Below are 21068 nucleotides of genomic sequence, written 5' to 3' on the forward strand. Positions count from 1 at the left end.
GGTGTACTCCATCCATGGTGGGCCCACAGACATCATCACAGTCCACCGTCCTCTTTCTGGGAGAGCTGGGCTCGTGGGTGGGGTTTGCGTTTGAGGCTGGCTCAGGCTGTTGGGCACATGCCATAACCTGACACACTGTTTATCTAAAACATATTCCAACTTGGACCAGTCTGTTCTCAAGAGACCTTGGCCACAGCCAACATGGAAGCAGCAAAGGGGCCCCTTTGGGAATTTGGCCCAAACAGAGACAAAGCTGTTGGTGGTGATCCAAGAATTTTAATTGATTCTGCCAACACACACACACCCCTCAGCACTCCAAGGGGCTCAGTGTTGGCCCACGTGCACGAAATCTTGCCCCAGGGGCCTGCTAGTGTTGTGAATTGCTGGCACACTCAACAGGCAGCACTAGGGCTTCAATGGGAACATGGTGGAGAGGCCCTGCTTGGTACCAGCTGCCAGCATCTGCTCCCCTGGGGAGACCATGTAGACATTAGAGCATCCAGACAGGATCTGTGGAGAGCAGTCACAGCAGGGACGCCGCTGGCTTTGCCTACGTGTGAGGGGTGACACACAACCTTCCTTCAGCCCTGGGGCAACTGGCTGGGCATAGCTGCTCCCAGACCTACAGAGGCAAAATCACCAGAGGTGACTAACATCTCTGGCCTTTTTACACCGGCATCCTTGGGATGCTGTGAGCGCAAAGTGTGTGTGCAACAGGGACCTGGTACGCTGAACTCAGCACAGGAAGGCTTTGCAGCCATTTTGCACTGGCACAAGGGACCCAGAGAAGGATCAGCCCTCAGGCTGCCTGGTAGTCTCTCCGAATTGAGGCGGGGATGAGGGAGTGGGGCACTGGGCTGGATTCACTGTCTCTAACTAACGTGACTCATCCCTGCTTGCTGGGATGAAGCTCCAACTGCTGCTCCACTTGCTGCCCCTCAGAAAGTGCAGGAAGAAACACCTTCATTTGAGGGCTGCTGGGCTGAGGGAGTGAAGCAGCTTGGAGGGAATATAGATTCTGCTGATCTGTACGAAGGGGGGCTGTTTATACCGGGTTAGTATAAGCAGGTTCTATGCACAAAGTATTTTTCTCCAGTCTTCCCTGAGTCATCTGGGACCTGGTGAGCTCAATGGTGCCACTTGAACAGCCTTTGACATGTTGATTCTGGTCCCAGCCCAGAATGGGGAGAAATGAAAAAGAACAGGAAAATTAATGAAACTTCTGAAAAATCTCTAATTAATTGGCTTTTGCTTGACAGGGGGCACAAGAAGAAGTTTCACTGCTTTCCTCCAGTGCAGTTTCGGGAGTCTCTCACTGCTTCTCTTCCTGCACATGAGCCACTGCTGTGCCAGACAGATCGGGAAACAGCTCGGGAAGTGCCCGACTTTCCGTGGAGCATTGCCTGCAGCTCTGCTCCCAGTCCTGAGGCTATGATACCGTGGGGTGCCAACGCTTCAGGAAGCTCCTAACTGGAGCCTGTAGCTCTGGCGTGTTGAAGCCATGCGGCATTGCAGCCTCTTTAAGCCTGCCTTACATCACCATGATAGAGCAAGCAAACAAAATGTGTGTAATCAAGAGAGGCGAACGTGACAAGAGCGATAACTCACATGCCACTCTGCTTGCTCACCCGGAGTAAGTTAGGCAGAAGCTATATATAGAAGTGAGATTGCTAATAACTGGCACGGGAAAGCCTTCAGTGTCTCCATTCAATTCATTTACACCTCCCACAAAGAAGACAAAGCAAGCCTCTTTGAAGGACTGCCAACCTGCTGCCATCTGAGTCAGTCATGCTCAGCCACAGCCTCCACTGCAGCCTCCGCTACCCTCTGTCATGCACGTCGAGGGCCAGGCTCACAGTGTGGTTACCTCCAGGTGAACTGCTGCACCAAGGCCTTGCTCGTGTTGCTAAAATCAGCATCTGGCCTTCCCATCCCTCCACCCATTATCAAGACCCCCAAATCCTCTGGTTCAGCTAGAAGCCAGCATGGGAGAAGATAATCTACCTTTGATTTTGGAGCTCCCTTTGTTGGTCAGACTTCACAGGCTCCTCGGTGAAGGTGACCAGCACTGAGCTAACCCCAGCAACACGCTGCACATTAACTAAATGCTGAAAAGTTTCTCAGATGTCAGAAAAGGGGATGTGTTTCAAGCATCTGGACATTTCCCGCACCACAGTATTTTAATTGCTGTATAAATAAGTATTGTATGTTATAATAGCCTTCTGCAGTTGATTGGTAGCCAAGGAATGTTTGAGACACAAGAATTAATAGCCCCACCTGGGTTTTAGCCAAACACTGTCCTCCATGGGCCTTCTGGAAGGGCCAGTGCAAGGCTCGGGCTGGGTGCTATGTCGGGTACACCAAAGGTTTGGCAGCTCTCTGCCAATGCGGTTTTCCAGGCCCTTTGCCGTGGCCTTGACTGGGGCAGGGAAGCTCAGCTGAAGATGTATGACTGGCCTGGGAGAGCCCTGAGGTGCGCTGCAGGGTGACAGGCTGACCAAGCAGAGATGCCCTGATTACAGAGCAGCAGGCAGATGTGAATAATTTTTGATTCTTAAGAACAAGGCTGGGATTAAACCTGTTGGCATAAAAACAAGTCCACGCTGACAGCACTGCTGCAGCCGCTGCCTTGCAAGGCAATAAGGAGGCAAATGTGAGATGTCGTCTGGTCCTGCGCCTAATAGGAAGGCAATTAATATCAGAGCTGTGATCAGTGCTGGACACACATGTCCTGGCGATTTTGGACAAGTCACGCAGGACCTGAACTGTAAAGTTACCTGAGGCTGTACGCAGTTTGTCTAATTGAGGTGTCTAATTCAAGTGCTACCTGCTGGAAATCTTCCATGCCTTGCCTCAGGGATGGTCAGGAGAGGTAGGTGGCCTAGAGTAACCGTGTTGGAGGAGGAGAGGCCATTGTCTTGGAGAATCTGCAGAAAATGAGCCAAGCAGCCTAGTTTTGCTGTTCCTCTCTTTGTGGACAGCCCATTGCCTAAATGATTCCAGATGCATCCACCTCCCCACTGAGAATATAAGGATGCTACTGGAAATGGAAGTTGTCTTCATCAGCTGGGAACCAGCCTTTCTCCTGTTTGAAGATGGTGGGCAGCAGGGTGGGTGCTGGCCACCTCGTATATCATCATCTCTCAGGGGTAACGGCCCTGCTGTTGCAGGCCTCCTGCCTGCTTGTTTTTTCCCTTTTGCATGAAATAAAAATAAACAAAATAAACAAATACGTCCTCTGGAGCTGGGATTGGATCCAGCTCTGACCCTGTGCTGAGGAGTGCTGTAATCACGGGGCGGCCGGAGCCCTCTCCTCCTTCCCCAGCCCTTTCCACTGAGTTCCCAGCAGCTCAGCAACACCAGGGTGAGTGTGAATGGGAAAGCCCCCTCCGCTGGGGAAGCATTGCCTGCTGGGGCAGAGAAGGCACCTTCCTGGGGAAGTGCTCTTTATACAGGGCTGTTAGCCCAAACATTCTCCAACTGGACTTCAGAGGAAGAAGGGACCTCTTTCCCCACTGGACTGTTGGTGGACAACCAGGCACCTCTCATAACGATCCCATCACTACTTGGACATGGGCAAGCTGCAGGACACGCGGTGTTCTGGTTTTCATCCTGAGCTGCCTGGTGGTTTCAGTGGGGAAGTGTGTGCTTCAGTAGGAGTTTGGTGCCTATTTGTGTGGACCCGGACCGTTACCTGTTACGCCTTTGCTCCTCAGCCGTGCAATAAGGGTACTGAGCCTGCCCTCCTTCGCAGCTGTGTGAAGGATAGATCCACCACTGCCCCTCAGACACATGGATCCTGCAGAAAGGTTGCAGCAGTAAACAGGTGAGCTATGATTTCCCCTATGTTAAATCTTGTTAGCATCTGTGGTGTGGCTTTCAATGTGTGCATCAATGTCACGGGTGAGGGAGAGCTGGGCTTGCTAGGCTGGGCATATGGCAGATGTCATTAAGATCTTCTCGAGTCTGTGATGGTTAATCTGCTCCAAGCAGAGCTTGTTTTCCAACTCCTACATGGAAACACAAGGCAAGATGATGCAGTCCAACTGCAAGACAAGTCGTGGTTTAACCTCCTGAAAGGCAGCTGCCCGGGCTAGCTGGAGTCCAGGATGTGGGTGCAGTGTGCTGCGTGTGGAGGAGGTTGAAGCCTTTTTTGCCCCACTGCTTTCCCCAGTGGTCCCTGGCTCCATATCACCCCAAAGGAGCCACTCTGGCTTCATCTGTGGGTGCCAAGTGATGGCATGTGAACCCTTCTCTGCAACACCATTCCAGGGATGAATTGTGCTCCCTCTAAAAGCCCTGTACCTCGTTTACAGACATGGCCATAACTTCTCTGAGGTGCTAATTTAGGGAATGGTTATGGTGCCAGCCCAAGTACAGGTGAGAGGAGAATGCCGACAGTGATCGATTGAAGCGATGAGGGCAATGCTAGAGGGAAGGAAGTGTTGACAGAGACAAAACTGAAATCTGTCCAGAGTCTAACAAAGGTGTGAGGCTGGAGCCACTCCAAGGAGCCACGGGAGAGGCCACTGCACTGAATGTTGTTTTCTCTGACCCTTTGCCAATACATTTCCCAGATTGTGACAGATGATTTGGGTTTTTAGTTGCAGCATGCACTTTTCCCTCCTGTCTGGTCTCTCACACTTCCACACCTGACTGACCAGATTGAGGAACGCAGTGCCCAATAGGTATCTTGGCAAAGCAGCTCGTTTCAGAAACAGTGTGACCACATTCCAGGACCCGAAGACTGTCCCAAGAGCAGCCTGCAAACAGATGCAAAGAAAACATTGGACGCACATTTATGAGTCTCCCAGGGGGTTTCTGCCTCCTTTGGGTATCCCCTGGGGACTGATATTTATCTTCCTGAGATTCCTTTAGCTATAGCCGCTGTTCTGAGCTTCTCATGACCACAGGCATTAATGAGGCTTAGACTCAAGTGGGTGCCATTTATCAGTCTCCAAAGAATTCCCCCCTTACTCTAATTCAATGAGCTGAAAAGAAGTGGCCTCTCAAGACAGCACGGCTGATTCATACCCCACAGTTTGCATTCCAGTGGCCAGGGAAGCCACCACACAATGCCCATGTGATACAGGAGTACCTGCGGGAAAATGGCTTTCACCTTGGGATGATCGTTGGAAGGGAGAAATCTGACATGTCCAGATTGCACCATGGCGAATGCACAAGCCCAGAAATGCTCTTGTCCCCAGCCTGGAGAGTTATCAGGTACGAGGTCCATCCACCTGAGCATTTTTTGAAAATCAGAAGTCTATGTCCAAACTAGTCAGTCTCTGCTTCACTGGTGGGCAGGAGACCTTCAGAGGGTGGAAGCAGGTCAGGGGCACAGAGTCCTGCACAGGGACTCACCAAACGTAGTGGTCTGATCTCATGCTGAAGGAGATAATGCCCAACCTAACTGACCTTCACATTTTGATGCATTACCAGTGGTGAATGCTGCTGGACTGAAAGCAGGAATTCAGGGCCTGGAAACCTGCTCACCAAGGCATAACAGGCACAGCAAAGGCATAACAGGCACAGCAAAGGCAAACAGCAAAGGTGTTTTCTGCCCATCGCTTTATCCACCTTCAAAATAGGGAAAAGGCGCTGAATAAGAATCAGGTTGAGAGAGATTTGTCACTCTGTGCAAGGCTACAGCTGGGCAGTGTTGACTAGAATGGTCCCCTCCAACATCAATAAATGGGAATGGACATCACCATTCCCTTCACCCTTCCACTAAAATTTTGCTGTGCATGATCATATAAAGTTTATTGCTCATTATATCGCTTTTGTGCTCCAAATTCTCATCTCCCAGGACCCAGAGTAAGACTCTTGCACATATTTTCACATAAATGAGCTGAAGACACTGCCAAAGGTAGAAATATTCATTGATACCTGTGTATGAGAAAATGTGCTGGGAGGAGGGTGGTTTTGGCTATTTCAGGCTGTGTGAATGGAAGGCGGCTCACAGATGGCTTCCAGGGGCACATGAGCATCTCTAAGTCCCTGCTGACACTGACACTGGTCACAAAGCTCAGTGCAGACAACAGATACAAATCCCATAAGCACATAAAGGCCAGTGCCCATCCATGGTTTGGATACATTTCTATTTGACATCCTCACCACTCTGCCTTGTGCCCTGTGGGAAAGGACAGTGCTACCATCCCCTTTTTGAAGCTGGGGAGCTGAGCCACTCTCCAGCGGTGCTGTGGCAGACCAGAGAGCTGAAACTCAGTGCTCTGATTTCCTGGGCAATCTTTACTGATGTCAGTAAAGATAACTGAGAATAAAACCCAGATATGTACATTCCCAGACTTGGAAGCTCTTTTTACGGGGACTGCAGAGAACAAGCTGTGGGCAAGAGCCGTAAGTGATTAATATACCCTTTTAGGAAACAAGCCTAATCTTTTACTCATTCTTTGTGAGAACAACAAACAAAACCTTTAAGTCAGGGTGATAACAATAGTGTCCTGCCTTCCAGCCTCCCAGGCACTCACTGCTGCAGGGACATGACTCTTCATGTCCTTGTGCGCTGCCCACTACAAGGCAGCAGAGGCAAATCCTTCATGCAGTCACAGGCCTGTGTCTTCTGCCATGCGCTGAGATCGTCGTGGCCTTTGAGCAGGTATTGTTGCCAACAGTGCATTTGCTTTCTCTTTGAAATATTTAGGCTAAAATAATTTCAGCAGACCTCTTGATCTTTGACAGTCTCTGTGGCCTGGGGTGGGAGGCTCCATGTGCAATGCAGCTGCCTGGCTGAAGCAGGGGGTTTAGTCCATCGTTGCAAGGACCTGTCCAGGGATGTCACAGCCCAGAGCAGACTATTTTGCTGTACGCAGCAGACCTCTCGGGAGTGATGCGCAGGATTTCACATCGCAACATAGCAGCTAGATGGAAGCTCTGCTCAGGTGTCATTCATTCATCTGGACATCAAAAGCAGCATTATGTCAGGCATGACACAGATATAGTTAGTTGAACCAAAGTCAGCTGCAAGTTCATTTCCATGACTTGTTTGACAGGTCCATGCTATAACCTGGCATACCACAGCCAACAGTGATGCCAGGTCATCTTCCTTCTACCTCCTTGCCACCCCATGCGGTATTCCAGGCTCTGGTATAGGCAGGTCAGTGATGGTATTTGGGCTCTGTGACCACTCATTGTTGTAACCTCAGGTGTTTTAGGGCACTTGGCTCCCGCCATGGAGCTGAAGGGTTGAAGACTGTTTAGAGATAACCACTGGGGAAGTGAAGAGTGTGTCTCAACTTTGCTGCTCACTGACCGTAGGGATGTGGGAAGGCTACAGGGAAATTCCACTCCCCAATGGCACAGCTTTGCCCTGACATTAGGCAGACACCACGCAATTCAAATACAGAACAAGGGCTGCTTTTGGACAGGACTTTGTGAAGAGCTATTTTCCAGCTTTAGGAAGTAACTCAGAGCTTCAAAGACTGGTTTAAGGACTTGGTGACCAGAAGGGAAATTCATATTTCTTCCATCCCTAACAGCAGACTACAACCTGGGTTGAAACTAGGATGGGAAAAAAGTACAGTGTTCCCTGCTCCTGCTGCACACCTCTCCTACATGCAGACTTTGCCCTCCAACAGGCTGTTTGCAAATGCCCACCATCAGAGCCAGCCGCCTTCCTCTTCTGAGCCTGCCAGAGGTGCTGAGGATCCCAGCTGAACCCTTTGAAGGCTTTGCCTCATCTCCAGGCCCCTGTGAGTCGCGTTCAGTTAGCGTGATGGGGAACCCACGCTGCCACAGGTGAGTGCTACACTGTAGGTAATCAATTATCACTGTTGCACATTGTTTTCATTCCTTGCCTGTGCGCATTTCCCAGAGAGCTGATTATGTCACTCATTAACCTTCCAGACCTCTTTATTTTCTTTATGCAAAAAGCCGGCTTTTGTCAGGCCAGCACGTTCATATTTCGGCTGAGCTTCAAGAACAAAGAGTCCCCATTAATTCCTTTCTGCTTAGTCATACCCAAGTCACGTAGAAAGCTATTACCAAAATTGGTACAGAAAGGTTGCCAACCACAGAGCTCCAGCCCAGCTGCGTGTGGTGAGATTTGCATATCAGCGAGCTGGGGAGAAGGCTCAGTGCAGGCAGCACTTACCACAAAAGATGTTTTTGTTCATTTCTGTGAGTGAATGCTTGTAAAGTCAGAGCCTTTCCCAAAACAGTGGAGATAATCCTCCCATCTGGCCTGTCCTCCCAGAAGCTTTTATCCTCTCTCAGCACCTATGTCAAAGCCAAACTAAGCTGGCATCTCAGTGGATTAAAATCCAGGGTTTTTTGATTTGCCACATGGAGGTATTTGCTTCTTGACAGTTGAGGAACGTGGTGCCATGAAAGCATCCCACGTCCCTTTTCACCCCTACGTGCTCAAAGCATCATATTGGAATGGTGCTACTGTGCAGTTGGCTGCCCAAGATCTGCATGACTGCCTGATTCCAGCCAAGATTAAAGCAGCAGCACACATTACAGCAGCATGGCAGCAGGGCTGCAAGCCAGGGGAATATTCACGTCTAACAGGTCATAAGCCACCCCTGCTTCATCATACACAGAGTGAGGTTTGGGCACTGGTGCCTCCTAGATAGCATCACTGCAGCAGCCACAGGTGTTCCTCCAGAAGAAAGCCAAGTCATCATCTCCAGGCTGCATTCCCAGCCCCTGCTCTGCACATAAGTAGTTTTACCTTGGATCTAGACAGAGTAAGAAACCTACTTTCAAACCATGTCAGCTGAGATTGTCACAGCATGACATGAATCCAGAGCCCGGGATTCTGAGGAAGTTTTTAATAAGATTTGCAATCATACTCTTACAACTGGTGCTGATGCATTTCAGCATCCCACAGAACAGTGCTGTACCTCAGCCTGAGCTCTTCTTCTGCTTGCACAGAGTGGTAGGTTATTGAAGCTGAAGTGCTCATAGTTACACCTGGTGCTGATGACTAGATCCAGAAGACAGTGGTCTAAAACCATGGTGACACAGGATATAACATCTCCATGGCTGAAGAAGTCATGACAAATGATCCCAGAGCAGAGTCATTCTTGATTTGGCAGGGGGAACACCTTTATTCTCCCACAGAATATCTTGCCTTCTTCTCTATGTAGTCAACTCTTGCTGTGGCGTGGCTGCGGAGGAAGTACCTCCAACGTGCCATGGTGCTCGTGGCTTCTGGTTGCACTCACGTTTGGAACAGCGCAGGACACAAAGCACTGTGAAACAACGAAGGGCTGGGTGCAGCATGCCCTTCTCAGGCAAGCCCTTGTGCCTTTGTAGGTTTGTGCCTTAGGGTTGCTTTGCTGAGCTGGGTGGGGTACACTCCTGGTTGCAGCTTCTCTGCCTGCAGGAATGTGTGCTCTCCATGAACTGTCATCTGAATAGTTATTGTTAAAAGTGCCTAATGTTAACTAAGATTTGTGTTACATCATCTGTCAGTAGCATGTATACCCCTTCCTTAGGTGGCATCTGTCACCATGCAGATAAATAAGATGCCTCCCAGGGCTGCCACAACTCATAATTTTCACACCTATCTCATTATGCCATTAACCTAGGGCAGATCATCCTCCTAGTATTTCTGTTCATCCCTCTGACATAGCTAGACCAAGGCTTTGCTATATCATGTCCAGACAACCATAGCACAATGAGGCATCTGCTGCTGCCTGCAATTAGCTGTGCAAAGCAGCCTGTCTTGCTGGCACTGAATTACAAAGGTTTGAACCTAAAAACACGGTGATTGGAACAACTGCAAAAGCAGGGCAGAGGATGACTGAGCCAAAGATGAGCCTCCAAAGGGTTGAACAGCCCCTCTCAGCTCATAATTTATCAGGACAAATGTTAACAGCAGGCTCAAAACCTGTTCCTGATGGACTCCCTTCCCTCTAGCTCTGCGTGAGTACGGTGAGAGCCCTCGGAGCTGTGCTGGAAGCTGCAGGGCTGTCAGTGAAAGGAAAAGCTACCTTCTGTGCTTTTCATACCAAATCAGATCAAAGCTGAGTTTGGAAAGGCTTTTCTGAAGCTAACTTTGCACAATGGACAGATCTTTAAAGGCAACAGATATCTTCAAAAGTTATGATTCTTCAGTGTCCAATACTTTGGAGGAACATGGCTTTGGAGTGCAATGACAGATCCCCTCTAAAGCCAAGAATCTCTAGCTCCTCACCTCTGGACACTCAAACCAATGCCAGCCAGGCCCTCCTCTCATTTCCAGGCTATGGATAGTCTTTTGGATAAATCGTCCAGACTCTTGGGTCCTCTTTGATGAAGCCTCTTGAAGAAGTCCTGGATTCTGAAGAGCAATTAGTAATAACACATCGCTCCTCTGTACCCAGTTTTTCCCCTTCCTCTCATGGACAATAAAGCTCTAGCTGACCCCAGGAACAAGGTGCCCAGCAATGCCGTTCCAGTGGACAGCCTTGGCTTTTAATTTCAACACTCTCACCCTCTGGTGGGATGGAAAAGGGAAGATGTGCCCATCTTTCCTCCAGGAATCAGCTCTAAGGAGCAGTAACACCCAACTACCTTCAATTTGCAGCCCAACCATGCATGGTCTTCTACAATCACCAGCTTCATCCTAAGAACCTGCCTGTGTTTCCTCATGCATTCCCTCACAAGACTAACTTCTCCTTACTGTCCCTAACCCTGCGGGGACAAGTTTGTCCTCCACAACCAACCAGCCTTGCATTACACCTGCAAACATTTGCCTTCTACTCTTTCACCTAGAGAATTTCTTGAGGGATTTGGAAGCCAATGAGTGCTATCATGTGTGGAGCTCTGTATGTGTTATGACTATTAATGTCTACAGTGATGCTAGATTTCAATTTAGAGACACAGGCAGCCAATTTATGTTCACTTCACTGCAGATTATTACTGAGGGAGCACAAGCAAACTCACACACTTCTCTCATGAAAACTACTTTTGTTCTTTCTTGTTTTGTTCTCTTACACAATAAAAAATCCTTCTGGCTCAAAGCACCTTTGCTCACTGTGTATAGAGAAACACACGTTTTGCCAGCGACTCTCCTGAAAAGACACCCTGCAGGGATATCCTGTCTACACTTTTCCTATCATTAAGCGGAGGATGGAAGTCTGTATTTGGGGAGCTACCAAACACCCACTGTTTGCCACTTTGCCAATGTTATCAGTGTTTGTCCCTGCTCTGTTATGTGTCCTTCAGTGTACTGCTGAATTCCTTTCCAAAATGTCATAAAACAACGGGGACAACTCTGTTGTTTTAGGAAAGAGGAGAACAGTCTGAGTGCAGTGGAGAATGTTTATGCCATGGGGATGTGCACGTACCTCGTGTAGGATGTCTGCCATGCAGCAGCAGAAATATGAGTGTCAAAAGGCCTGGGGTGTAGACAGTTTTGTGTGCACTCCTTTGGAGGAACGTCAGCACCCAGGAACCTAAAGCACCTACAGTGTTAGGTGGCAGCTCAGGTTTTCAGTTTCTCAAGGATGCCTACATGCTAGGCTTGAGCACTTAATCCCCTCTGGATTTAGCTCTTTGGACATGGTGAGCTGCTTGTGCACAAGCCCTGGAGAGACTCTTAAACTAGGCGTTCCCCACTTTCTGTTTTTTTGGCAAGACTTGATCCATTAGGCATGTGCGGAGCTTGCCAAACCCACACAAAAGACAGCAGAGACGAGCCCTCAGACATGTGTGTGTACTAGTAGACTCAAAGCCCAGTGGTTACAGCGCTTCCCTGGGCTGTGGGACAGGCCAAGTGTGAATTACTTTACCTGTTTTATGCTGTGGCTATTAAATATAGAGCCCTCTTTGTAGGAGACAGTGAGGTTATCTGGGATGGGATTTTCATCTCTTTCCTTATATTTTGTACAACTAATTAAATACTGAGTAAAGTAGAAGGTTGGAAGTAAGTGGTCTACTGGGTAGAGTGAGAAGGGAGAGAGAGAGAGAGCTTTTTCTTCCTGGACCTCATTTATCATGGGAAACACCGGACCAGTTCCCTTATTGAACTTTTGTGGAACATTCACAGTTAATATCCCTTCCGGCTGCCTAACTCCCTCCTTTGTATTCCCCAGTGGTTTAGGCAGCTTTCTGCTCAGACTGGGTCTTCTCTGTGTCCTGTCTCCTGCCTACACCTGGCAGCACTTTGTGGATTTACCACCTGAGACAAAAGCATCTCTGAAAATTCACATTTCTCAAGCACCTTCATCTTGCCATGCTGGCAGGAGAATTTCTAACATTTTAAAATCTGTGTTTTGGCATTTCCCAGGGCCCTGGAGGACGCTTGCAGCAGAAAAATGGGACTGAACCCAGTTTCCCAAGGTAGTTGATTTGCAGCACATTCTAGTCATCACTGTAGCAAATTTAACAACTTCTGTTGCAGGCAGATGAGGATTATTGCAGAGAGGGAAATGAAGGGGCGTGGAAATCTGGGTCTGTGGGAGGGCAGTGAGAAGCACATCTGACTTACAGCTGAGCCCAGCTAAATCTGAGCCCACTGGAGACAACGGTGAAAGGGATTGACTTGGGCCCTGCAGGAGGCAGAGGTGCTTCTCTGAGAGGGAAGGGGAAAGCAGTCACAGGAGGGTGGGCTGGCTGAGCCCCGCTGCGGTGGGCAGCTGCAGAAGTGGCAAGGAGGAGTGCAGCCATGGCCAAGCTCAACAGAGGTTACTGGGGATTATGGGAGGGCTGGGTAGAGATACGGCTCAGGCCAGTCTGCTGTCTTGCTATTTGGTTTTCAGTGAAAGTATCCAGAAGTATCAGTAAGAGCCTGAAAAAACGAGGCAGCGCCCCCCAGCAAGGACCACTGAATTCCCTGACACCTCCTCAGGCAATGTCCCTATTTGAAGGGGAAGAGGGATTAAAGCAGGCTGCTCCTGCATCCGGCACTCTGAGCTGCGTTGGGGTCCTAAGCACCCATCCCGACTGGATGCAAAAAAGCATCCCTGGGCCATCTGGATGGGCTGGGACCAGCCCGTTCAGCTGCCCCCTGGCTGAGCAGCACAGGCTGTATTGATGAGAACCAGTGTCTATGTTTGGGGCTGAGCTTTCCCCATCAGAGGAGCTTCAGCACATAGTATCAGCTGGGCCAGAAGCAGATGAATCAAGGTGGGTGGTAGGTTTAGATTTGCTCCCAACTGACAGCATGATGTAGCCTCGGTCGTCAAAAGGAAGAGTTTGTCTGGGAGCGGCTAAGAAGGTTTTTGGGTGTCCTTCCTGATGGCATCACGAAACCCTCTCTTCCCCAGCCTCCCCCCAGGGCTGAACTCCTCCACCAGTGGGGAGACCCCATGATCTTCAGGCAATGCTGGGCAGAAGGAATGTGCATCTCTACGTGATTCGTGCTAGAGAAAACCACCCTGTAAACACAGCAGAGGCTATTTTGAGGAATCCCTGAGGTATAACTAGTAACAGCTCAGGAGGAGCCGAGTCCTCTCACCTCTGCTACTCCTGCCTTGTTTTCTCCTCGACTTTCTATTATCTCCAGTAACAAAGGAGATGGTTTGTGGCATGCAAGAGATGTCAGACATAACTAACGAGCGGCCTTCAGAGCAAAACCACTCAATGGAAACACTGTGCTCCCTGTTCAGCAGCTCCCGTTGGAGACCTGCTCTCTGGGCTGGGACTGGATTGCTCAGAACCATCACAGACAGCCAAGGAGTTTCTAGAATAAATAGACAAAACAACCAGTGGCAAGAAAAAGGACAAGATTTCCTCCTTTATTCTCTTCTCCACCGTTTTTATATTGGGAAATTGAGACAAAGTGAATATTAGAAATGCAACTGCTTTGGGTGAGTTACAAACACAGCTAGTACTGTTAAACAGCCTTTTCAAATACACTGATTGTACTGAAACCAACAATCAACAGCAAAGTTAACAATGTTAAGCATTGTTACAAATCTGCAGCATCTCATGTCTACAGTTCAGGAATGGGTTATTTTGCTATCCTGATTAAATTTACTTTTCAAAGTGAAACCCTTCCTTCAATATACTAAAATTCCGTTTGCTCAGAATACTACATTTCTGTGACCTGAGGTAATTTTGCTTATGAGATTATTTTCTTAATATGAAATGCCTAATAGTTTTACATCATTTTTTTGTTGGAATAGAAAATTGCAGAATTTCTAGTGAAGCAGCAGATCTGGTCGCTACCTTCAGCTCTGATCCCTCTGGACTTGCAGTGAGATACCAACAGTTGCAGCACAAATGAGCCTGTAAGAATGAAGTTTCATGGCAGGCTAGTTAACCAGTAACTGAAATTATGGTTACATCTGTCCAAGGGCAGAGGCATACAGCAAAAAGACACTGCTAGCATAGACTGATCCCTTGCCAGCTTTGTGTTGTGATTCCTCAGCACCTAATTACTCCTACTTTAATTAAACTTTCTTGTAAAACTTTTGTTGTTTCCTTCCCTAAATGATCTGCTTCTGCAGACTGGAGTCTCTCATCTCCTACCAAAATTGCAAATAGAGCTGGATGGAAATTATGACCTTCTTAGTTTGCTGGAAATGTTTTTGTGTTGGTTTTGGGTTTTTTTTCTCAAATCAAGTATTTCTGATTTCTTTTAAAAACAAGTTGTTTTTCAAAGTTGATAGCTTGATTAAAGTGTTGCATTTTGACAGGGGAAATTTTTTTCCATTACAATTTTGAGTCCCTGAGTGAAGAAAATTAAATCAATTCAACCATTTCGCAACAAATTGCAAGACTGAGAGCTGGAATAATTTTACTGAGTGTAACAAACTGTCTGATTCAAAAGCTCTGGACTTAATTTCTGATTCTACCTATTATTTTGGGGGAAAACTGAGATATTCTCAGTGTTCAAATTTTTCAGCATTCCAGCATCTGCACTGCTCATTGGAAAACCTTTGCAAGCAATTCAGATACTGTTGTGGATTTGTACATCGTTCAGAACAATAGGGTCTGTCCTCCAGGTGGCACAAATCAATACATCAATACATCAATAAACCATATCAATAATTAATAATTAACCACATCTGCAGGTGCTGAGGTTTAAAGGGCATACACTTGCATTTTCTTTGTTTTCCTTGGTTTTCTTCAAACTAGATTTCAAACTTCTGCCTTATGCTCTATATGAATTTCTGCCTCTGCCCAGTCTTTGCAGCTTATTTGCCTGGGTACTCTTCCCCCGGCCCCATATCTCCCCAAAAGAATGACCTAGAAAGAGTGATCTGGAATGGATGTAAGCTGCTAGCCACATGAAAACCTGTTGCTTAAAGGGGACTTCAAGCACTTGTCATCTGCTGGTATCTGAACGGGATACTGAATATTGCTGAGTCTGCAGCCTGGAACACCTTGGCATCTGCAGAAAGCAGCTGTTGCAGAAAGGGGTATTTGTGCCTGTCCGGGTGGCAGGAACCCCATGGAACTTGTCTCAGCTGGAAGTAGTTATGTTACACAAGTTGTTCTCATGCACTTGCTGCAAAGGATTGGTATCATAAAGCAGTTAGCGATAGAAGACAGCTTCGAGGTGGTGATTAATTGCATTACACCTATTGTAATTATAAATTCCAGGTCACTCATCATTCTGGAAATCTGAAGGAGTTCAACCATCAGGGTGGAGTAAACGCAGACATCCATATTAAAGTGTTCCAATGAACACCCAACATACAAGGAATGTCTCCATGGGGCTGTCTAAACACACACTGCGCTTTGCTTTTCTTGCCCTTTGGGCACAGAAAGTATGTAATCAGACAGGCATACAGGACAGATCTGTTATTGACATTCAGTTTAACTCTATAAAAAAATGGTCTTACCTGCAAATCTTACCCTTTGGTGCAACTTTCCCATCCATAGAAAAAGGGAGAACATGTTTTGCTTCCCAGGTAGTGAGGAAGGAATAGGACACGTTCACAGCCTTTAGAGCCCTTATGTTTGTGAGAGAAGAAATAGCTTGTGTGGAAAATATTCGGCAAATTTCTTGGTGTGGCAGAGTTGCGAGTTTTTACTGGTGACTCTCTCTGCAAAAGCTCCCACAGCAGTATGGAAGGGTGTCATCAGAAGCACGTTTATTATGACTTTAAAATAACAACTGTAAACGCAGGCTAGCTCAGGTCTGTGGTCTGTGGCAGTGACCAGCAGAAGATGCTGAAGAGGAAGGTGGACAAGTCTTGCCGTTGAGGATGAGGTATGGCCTGCTCCTGCTGTAGGTCTCATTCCAGGTCTAATGTAACAGGAGAGCCCTGATGCATGAAGTTGAATGTCCCTTCCAAAGCTGATCACATATCCATATATTCACAACATCCCCAGTTTATCTGGTGCCTTCCTGGATTTAATTTGAACTGCTGTCCTAGAGGCAAGTCTTGCCTCCCCCCCTCTTTTATTTTACTAGACTAGTTACTTTGCTATAAAATTAATCACACTTGTGTAACAGTGTGATAATCATCTTAGACTACCGACAGCTCAGTACATGTCAAAGGTCTCTGAGACATTCAAGTCATTCTTTCCCCTTCAAAATCACCTGAGAATTGCACCTCTCTTTTACTGCCCTGAAGTTTTCATTAGCAGGTTCCTGAACCGCAGGGTTGCAGGGGCCTCCTTCTGCCCACCAGCCATCCCAAGGCAGTCCGTCATTGCCACAACCCCAGTGGCACCAAACCTGCCCTGTGCAAACGACTTTTGAGACCTCTAGTAAAAGCCGAGGAGCACAGCAGCAAGGGAGCACAAATTCACTCGATGCCTGCCCTTCCCCTTTGCTGCCTTGTAGCCTGCAGTGGCTAGCAAGGATGCCCTGCACAGATCAGCCATACTGCAACAGGCTGGCTCAAGGCACAGACGAGGCAGGCGAAGGGCAGCATCCTGTCAAGGGGTCAGTACCGCCACGGGGACACACACTTTCTGGGTGATGCTACAACCGGGCTGGCTCTCCGGGATCTGAGAGGTGGTCTGTGCAAAGTCCAGCCCAGCTGCTGCTGCCTGCCCCCCTCCCACCTCACTGGCAAGGATGGAGGCAGCAAGCCCCAGGCTGCAGGGCACGGTCGTCACCTTCCCCTCCGACCCCACCTTCTCTCACCATTTTCCTAGGGACATGTCTGCCTCTGCAACAGAGAAGCCTTGTTTGTGTCTGTGATATGGGGAGATGGAGGCAGCAGGACAGCTCTAGCAGTCTCGGATGACAGTCCCTATGCCTGGGGCCAGGCTACCTCTCCCCATGCCTGTGAGGGACACTGGGGTTTTCTGGAAACTCCTAGGAGAGGGAAAATACACAAAGATCTGGAAACTGGGACTAAACAACCCGTCATGGTATATTCAGGTGCCAAATAGCCATATGTGTGCTGGTCAGGTTTGTGCCCGCTCAACACAGCATTTGTGATAATGCAAACCACAGACAAACACAGAACAGGGACAAATCTGTTATCAGTAAATCATGCAGACACTCATGTCCCAATGCTTCTTTTATTTAGGGATGCCATTTAATGACTGGCTTAGATTCGCTGAAGTCCTTTTTGCTGTTGAAAGAGTAATCCCATGTCCAGCTTGGCCAAGCAGTCCCACCTCCCCATCGTACTAACAGCAACCTGCTTGCAACAAACTGTGTCAGCCCAGAGCTGCTGTGCCCTGCAGGGAATCTGACTGGGGTCTTGCAGAACATATCTGGGAGACGTGAGAGAAGCCTGCATTTTCCATAATAGCTCAATAATGATTGAAAAATGTCACAACCTGTGAGGGCTGCCTGGCTATCCCAGTCCTCTCGTGGGACTAGTCCCTGTCAAAAGAAAGAAGCCAAAGGGGAATTCAAGAGCTGCCTCGGAAAATGCCTGTGTACTGCAAGTGAACTTCAGGTCACTCTCTGTGGAGCTGGTTTTAAGCCAAAATAAGAGAGTCTGGGATCTGGAGGATGTCCTCATACTGCTCATGTAATTTAGTAACCTTAAACTTGGTTGAAATTCTCCACACCACTGTCTGTGCAAGACTCTGCCTCCTAAGATCCTTGCCATTCTCAGCAGCTTTGACGGTGCAAGGACAGTGTTTCACACTGCTGCTGTGTCAGCTCAAAGCCCTAGATAGCTAATGAGACTCCTGCCCCTTTGCCCTTACAAGTATCCAGACCCTCATGTGCACCCTTCTTCACTGTGTGAAATATATTCTTCAGGCAGCCCTGTGCTCAGCCTCCCAGCACCACCACTGAAATTCCTTGTAGTCAGCAGAAAGCAGTGATTTATAACAACTGATGCGTTGATCTGGGGTGGGGAGGGGGGGCGATGAATCTCCCAAAGGAAGCTTGACTTGACAATGTCTCTTTCCTATACTTCCTAACAGGGACTCAGTGGGGGATGACCAACTGTGGAAAAATTTTGCTAATGTCCCAGGACAAGAATTATGATTATTAGCTGGGCTTCCATCCACCGTGGGGAATTCTGGCTCGTGACATCACTCCATTGTTCCTGCTGGTGCCAAGAACATGCTGGGATCCTGTCTTCTCAATGGTTAAAGCACTTTCCTGTTTGCCCGTTCCTTGTTTCCAAACAGCGCACTTCATGAATGCTGCACGGGATGTCTCTTTCTTGAGCTGTTTTGTCCCTTTCGTCATGTCTGCCTGAAACTCTTCACAATGAAGTGAACAATGTATTCCTACAGTCGGAAACAAAAGGGAAAAAATAACTGCAGGAGGCAAAGCCCATCTTTGGCATTTATGACCCTGTGTATGCCTCTGTTCCTCCTTTGGAAGCCACGTCTGTGTAGCACAGACCCATCCCTCTGCTCCAGCCTGTTGTTTTTCTTAGGGATTTTAGTGTGGTGATAATGCCAGGAGGGCTGGCCCTGGGAAGCAGTGGCCCCTGCTTTTTATCAGGGGAGCTGGGACAGTGGCAGAAGCAGTGCAGCTTCTCTGTGTCTAGGAGGTGGAGGAGAACCACTGCTCCCAGTCCCAGCTGAACCCCCCAGCCCAGAGAAAGAAGGAACAGCCTAAAATGAGGAGCTACCCTTGAAACCACCATGGTTAGATACCGGAATAGTACTCTGTGGGGATGGCTGATGCTGAAACAGCTGTTTCGCCCTATGTCTGGATGTTCTTCAAAAACCTAAAGGCAAATTACTTTTTAACAAGTCTTTTCTTTATTATTTTTTTTACCTTCCCATACAGAAATTCTGTAGCTCTGGACAAAGCTCTCAGAATCAAGTTCAAAGCGGTCCTGGTCAATGCGATCTCCACTCCACCTCTTCTCTGCAGGGTTCCTACATCCCTGCAACAAACGGAGGCTTTTCTCCATAGTTCCACATTCTTCAAGATCTTTGAAACAGTGGTGCCAAATAGCCATACGTGTGCTGGTCAGGTTTGTGCCTGCTCAACACAGTAGGGTATTTCCTGGAGGAAAAAAAATAGTTCAAACTCCATTCAGTAGACATATATGAACAAGAAGGTGTAACATTTGCTCAATTTTCTGCGACAGTGCAAAATCTCTTGGGATTTATGAGAAATGAAGAAAAAAAGTGAGAAAAGAAGTGGGTGAAGGGTCTGGTTTGTGAAGATGTTCCTGCACCTGGCATTAAAGGCAGGTACCTCGCAGGTGCCTGGGTGCTTCTGTTCCTCTGGCTGCACAGCAAGAGACCTTTGCAGACAGTGACATGTAGCTTCAGGTGCTTCTTGGAAATGCAAGCTAAGCAAGAAAACTACAGCCACAAAAGGAGTCTGATGAAGGTAATCACTTGAACCTTCATCTCCAAAACCTCAGGTTAGCTTGAGACTCTTCTTCCTTCCCAGAGGTATGAGGTCTTTTTGTGTGACAAAGTTTTCGGCTATCCCTTTCAGCAAATGAATCCTGGAAAGCCATATTACTGGGGCTCTGTCTCGCAATTCTTGCAGACAACTGATAGCACCTTTCCTCAGAAAGTGCCCCTTCTTTAAGCAAAGTGAAGTCATTCATTCCCCAGCCTTTCCTCCATGTGGGTAACTATGGCTGCATTACCTTCCCCACGTCAAGGATATCTTCTTTCACCCTGCAGTGACCAGAGTGAGGATCACAGAAACTGGAGCCAAGGGAGGTTTATTATATCATTGAACTGGCATCTGGAATGTCACATAGTATCCGAGCTCTGACATAACTCTGAAACTTGGCACAGCTGGAATATGGACTGTAACAGGTAATGCTGCTATTGTATTTCCCTATATTCTTTAGGACAATCACTACACTGGCACACAGGCTAAAAACTTCCCTCTGCTTGTTTGCTGGTCACACCGAAGCTGTATTTTATCAGTTATATCTTCATTTTCTTATTATTTTAAAATAAAATTTTCACTATTCCTGATTTCCTCTGCCTAATGTATCCCCTCCCTGATATTTTAGCTGCTTTTCCATTTTTTTTTTTTTTTTCATCTGCTCTGGCCTCCTGTGTCCTCACGCTTCAGCCACCCGCCTCCCCCCTCAGTAAATGCAGCTCTTGACAGTATCCGTGTTCTCATGCGCCGTCGTAGTCAGAGTTGCTGGGTGAATAGAACAATAATTTCCCCTGAGCATATTTTTTTGATCCCACTGTGGGTTTTCCCCTGCACACATGCATTTTGCATGAATAGAGAGAAGCATTCACGCCGGTGCTTGGTCTGTTAAAGCTTCTTGTCATTGCTTGCAGGAATGCAATCGTAACTCGCTTCACTTCCACGCGACGCTGTGAGCAGAAACTATTGCTCAGATGAAAGCAGTTTTCCACGCTGGTTCGGTTCATTGCACTTTTTCTTACTTCTCTTTCCATTCCTCATGCACGTGTTACACTTTGCCTGAGACCTCACACTGATTGACTGTAATTGCCATCATCTTGCATCTGTTCATAACAACAGTGCAATAAAACCCTAAAGTGCTCATTGTAAACAAATAAAAATACACTCCCTTTCCTAAGAAGGCTTTAAAAACATCTCAGAAAGGCAAGTGCAGTAGGTCTTTGTTGGCTTTTCTAACCTGCTCACACTCCAGGCATGCTCTGCTGCCCAGACTTACCACGGATCTGTGCGGCAGTGGCCCCAGGGGACACGGGGTGCCCGGAGGCTTTTGGCCAGCCCTGCTGCGGTCAGCGCCCGGCGCCTCTCGGGGACAGTGTCCTGCTTCTGCACAACACGCACCATGGGCAGGACCAGGCGGCTTTACCGG

This window comes from Falco naumanni, chromosome 3, assembly GCF_017639655.2.
Source record: "Falco naumanni isolate bFalNau1 chromosome 3, bFalNau1.pat, whole genome shotgun sequence".
NCBI lineage: Eukaryota > Metazoa > Chordata > Aves > Falconiformes > Falconidae > Falco > Falco naumanni.